Here is a 5,570-nt window from a genome sequence, read left to right on the forward strand (position 1 = left end):
CGCCTCTTAATTATTGTGTTGCATCTTACTCAAACAAATTGTTTTTTGAGACTGGCGTATGAAACCCCAATCCTAATAAATCTTCCCCTGTTTGTCTTACTATGTAATCAAAGGCATATCGAGGTATAGTAAGGGCCCATATACTTGTATGGTGGTTGTACAAATCCATGATACGGCTATGTACACAGGGGCGGACATACCATTGGTGCAACCTGTGAAGTTGTACAGGGGCCCAGTAGGTAACAGGGTCCAGTGTCACCTTAAAGAGGCTCCGTCACCAGATTTTGCAACCCCTATCTCCTATTGCAGCAGATCGGCGCTGCAATGTAGATAAGAGTAACGTTTTTGTTTTTTTTTAAAACTAGCATTTTTGGCCAAGTTATGACCATTTTTATATTTATGCAAATGAGGCTTTCTAAAGTACAACTGGGCGTGTTTAAAGTAAAAGTACAACTGGGCGTGTATTGTGTGTGTACATCTGGCCGTTTTTACTTCTTTTACTAGCTGGGCGTTGTGAATGGGAGTGTATGATGCTGACGAATGAGCATCATCCACTTCTCATCGTTAACGCCTAGCTTCTGGCAGTGCACAGACACAGCGTGTTGTCGAGAGATCACGCTGTGACGTCACTTCCCCAGGTCCTGCATCGTGTCGGACGAGCGAGGACACATCGGCACCAGAGGCTACATTTGATTCTGCAGCAGCATCGGCGTTTGCAGGTAAGTCGATGTAGCTACTTACCTGCGAACGCTGATGCTGCTGCAGAATCAACTGTAGCCTCTGGTGCCGATGTGTCCTCGCTCGTCCGACACGATGCAGGACCTGGGGCAGGAAGTGAGTGACGTCACAGCGTGATCTCTCGAGAAAACGCTGTGTGTCTGCACTGCCAGAAGCTGGGCGTTGTGAAGAGAAGTGGATGATACTTCTATACACAACGCCCAGCTAGTAAAAGAAGTAAAAATGCCCCGATGTACACACATAATACACGCCCAGTTGGACTTTTACTTTAAACACGCCTAGTTGTACTTTAGAAAGCGTCATTTACATAAATATAAAAATGGTCATAACTTGGCCAAAAATGCTCGTTTAAAAAAAAAACAAAAAAAACTTTACTCTTATCTACATTGCAGCGCCGATCTGCTGCAATAGGAGATAGGGGTTGCAAAATCTGGTGACAGAGCCTCTTTAAAGAGGCTCTGTCACCAGATTTTGCAACCCCTATCTGCTATTGCAGCAGATAGGCGCTGCAATGTAGATTACAGTAACGTTTTTATTTTTTAAAAACTAGCATTTTTGGCCAAGTTATGACCATTTTTGTATTTATGCAAATGAGGCTTGCAAAAGTACAACTGGGCGTGTTTAAAAGTAAAAGTACAACTGGGCGTGTATTATGTGCGTACATCGGGGCGTGTTTACTACTTTTAATAGCTGGGCGTTCTGACGAGAAATATCATCCACTTCTCTTCAGAACGCCCAGCTTCTGGCAGTGCAGACACAGCCGCGTTCTCGAGAGATCACGCTGTGTCGTCACTCACAGGTCCTGCATCATGTCAGACGAGCGAGGACACATCGGCACCAGAGGCTACAGTTGATTCTGCAGCAGCATCAGCGTTTGCAGGTAAGTAGCTACATCGACTTACCTGCAAATGCCGATGCTGCTGCAGAATCAAATGTAGCCTCTGGTGCCGATGTGTCCTCGCTGGTCTGACACGATGCAGGACCTGAGGCAGGAAGTGAGTGACGTCACAGCGTGATCTCTCGAGAACACGGCTGTGTCTGCACTGCCAGAAGCTGGGCGTTCTGAAGAGAAGTGGATGATACTTCTCATCAGAAAGCCCAGCTAGTAAAAGTAGTAAAAACGCCCCGATGTACGCACATAATACACGCCCAGTTGTACTTTTACTTTTAAACATGCCCAGTTGTACTTTTGCAAGCCTCATTTGCATAAATACGAAAATGGTCATAACTTGGCCAAAAATGCTCGTTTTTTAAAAATAAAAACGTTACTGTAATCTACATTGCAGCGCCGATCTGCTGCAATAGCAGATAGGGGTTGCAAAATCTGGTGACAGAGCCTCTTTAAGGCAACCTTCTTCTGTCTATTAGTTAGCATGTAAATGCCTCAGCTAATGAATTTTATGGATAACAATTACTGATAGATTGTAAGAGAGACATAAGGGGGTGATTTATAATGAGATATTGAAGAGCAAGGGGCCCATATACTGTTCATGCACAGGGGCCCTCAGCTGTCTGTGTCTGCCACTGCATGTACATGAGGTTTTATACATAGGATTTGGATTTTCTTTTCACTCACTAGAAATTTAGAACAATACAGCACAATATAGCATACAAGCTCAAGCAGTTGCCTGCACGCCACATAATAGGACAAACTTTAGTTTTTGTCTGCAATGTATATTGCAATTTACTCACAATTCCAACATGTAAAATAATGCAACAGCTAAAAACTTTTTTTTGTAATCTTGCACACTTTAATGTCACAATGAATTCTGTTTGTCAGAAATCGGTGTCAGTAAATTTAGCTGTAATTGCTAGGGGCTAGAAGGGGGTGTGTGAGGCTATGAGTATTGTATGAAAGAAGAGCCCTGCTGATGCAGCATTGCATGCGTGCTGCAGAATTGTGGGGTGTCAAGTGTCAAAGCAGATGGCATTTTATCACACATGGGGGGGACAGTCAGGCAGAGGGGGCGGGCAAGAGGCCTTAGAGTACAGAGGGAACTTCTGTATCTCAAAGACAGTGAGAAGGGAGATCTTCTAACTAATGACCACATCTAACAAAGCTCCCTAAGCAAATATAATTTGGGAATCTCTCTGGACCTTTTCTTTTCATGAACTTTTACTTCCTGCACATTTACTGCTGTAAATCCAGATTGTTCCAGGAGCCTTTGCAAAAAAAAAAAAAAAAGGCACAATCAAGAATCAGCCAAACAAGAAGACAAACAATTGAAGCAATTCCTGACGACAAAGCAGAACTCAACCTTTTGAAAAAAACAAATATCATAACAAGGATACGTGAGGACTGATAAAAAAAACTTTTGAGAACAATATTTATTTAACTTTTTTCATTTATTGAGTATATTCTAACCTATTTATTTTTCATCATTCAACATTTAATTTTTTATTTTTCACCCTCTGATTTTTTTCATCAGTAAGCTTGTTATTTAAACGGGGGCAATTACGTCTGTCTCTATACCTTTAATTCAGTCCATTCGGACAACAGGGATTTCACCACCAAAAATGACCTTGCTGGCATCAGAGCGCTCGCTGCTTATCAGAAGCAAATTCCGCTCAGGTAAGGTGTTTTTGAAATAACAAACATCTCACCACTTTAATCAGATTGTACAAATGTAACCCTAATGTTCTCTATGAAATCGATTTAGGGTCTTGCTGTAATCTTTGTTTATACCATATGTTTAGGATACAGTAATGGAAGTGGATTCTTTGCGTTTGTCATGACTTCCAGTTATCACATACATATTGATGCTTCTGATGTGAAAGCATCTAAAGCATATCTATGCAAGCTATGAAAAATTGTATAAACCTTCACTGTTATTATCCTTAGTAAAGATTTTTTTTTGTAGGATATCACTTTTAGGAGCTGATAAATGTACGCAGCTAAAGTCATATAACTGTTTAGTACAGATATATACGTATAATACAGTTACAAAGGTTTGAGTTCAGTTGAATGGCATACAGTTGCAAATGTTCAGGCCATACTGTACCACTAAGAATGCAGTGTGAACAGAACTGAAACAGAGATGAATACTTATACTATACATGTACAGTAAATGAAACTAATTCTACATTTAAAACAAGAAAATAAGTGCATGTCATCAGCCTAATCCACTATTTTGTTAGTAAACTTAGTGGTTTAGTAGGTTCATAGGAGGAAGTTTTGTTAGAGTTGACAATATACATCAATAGAATATGCTTTGACAGCTGTTTTCTGTTCTTGATCTTATAGGAATGGTCGCAGTTGTAACCATCAAAATCTTATTTCCTTTGAAGTTGTCTTATAGACACATAGAGTTAGTAGATGTCATCTTCCTCTCTTACCAATAGTAGATGTAGCCTAAATGTAAAATCAACCTATGGCTGCTCGCTATCAAAGCTATGACTCTGCTAAAGTACTGTGTTCAATTTCACAATTTAAGCCATCATTGTCCATTGTGAACATAGTTTAATGCTTTGGATTTTAAAGACCCTGTAAATATAAGGGAATTTTTGTTAAATATTGTTTCCACAAATTCTCCAAACTGAATCTGGATCCTGGAAAATTGACTTTGCCATCTCTAGTGACCACAGAATATTATAAAACTTAAAGGGGTTGTTCACTACTGGACAACTATCCACCGGATAGGTCATCAGTACGTGATCTGTGGGGGTCCAACACCCGGACCCTGCACCATTAAGCCGCTCCAGCTGCCTCCAGGCACTGGATGTCCATGCCGGAAGCAGATAGCTCCGATCATGGAATATTCACGTGAAGAGGAGCAGAGCTGCAGTTCAGCAGTACGACCTCTATGCAGTGGCAGATTAAGTAAGCCATAGGCTCTAGGCTCTTCCACAAACTTGGGCCCCCCTTCCCCACCGTAGCTCTGCCGTGTCTATAGTGAACACCAGCTTTCTGTGCAAGCTTTGACAAATGGGTGTTACGATTCCCCTTGTCAAAGGGCTGTTTCCCTACATACTGATACTCTCCAATCATCGCTGAATGTATCACACTGTGTAGGGACACACCCTTTTGACAATGTGAATGGTAGCACAAATTTGTCTATTAGTCCTGGGTACACAAAGATTTTGGCTGGAATGCAAGAATTTCCCACAACAGACATGTCAGGAAAGAGGACAGACCCTCTATAGATCCGGTGACTCACAAGTGATGTCTTCTCTGACGGGAGTCGTTCTCTTTTCTTCTCCATCTGACACAGACCGTTATGGTGACTTCTTCTCCTCGCTTCTGCAGCCATTTCTAGCCTCTATAGAAACACACAAATTCAGACACCATGGCCCAGGCCCAAACAATAACCCCTTAAGGACCCAGCCTTGTTTTGGCCTTAAGGCTAAGAGCCCATTTTTCAAATCTGACATATTTCACTTTATGTGGCAATAACGTTGGAATGCTTAAACCTATCCAAGCAATTCTGAGATTGTTTTCTCATGACACATTGGGCTTTATGTTAGTGGTAAAATTTGGACGATATATTCAGTGTTTATTGGTGAAAAATTGCAAAATTTAGAGAAAATGTATAAAAAAATATAATTTTTCAGAATTTAAATGCATCTGCTTGTAAAACAGACGGTTATACCACCCAAAATAGATACTAGTTCACATTTCCCATATGTCTACTTTAGATTGGTATTGTTTTTTGAACATTCTTTTATTTTTCTTGGACGTTACAAGGCTTAGAACATAAACAGCAATTTCTCATTTTTAAGAAAGTTTCAAAAGCCTTTTTTTTACCTGTTCAGTTTTTACCTGTTCAGTTCTGAAGTGGCTTTGAGGGGCCCATGTATTAGAAACCCCCATAAAACACCCCATTTTAAAAACT

Source organism: Rhinoderma darwinii, chromosome 10 (genome assembly GCF_050947455.1).
Source record: "Rhinoderma darwinii isolate aRhiDar2 chromosome 10, aRhiDar2.hap1, whole genome shotgun sequence".
NCBI lineage: Eukaryota > Metazoa > Chordata > Amphibia > Anura > Rhinodermatidae > Rhinoderma > Rhinoderma darwinii.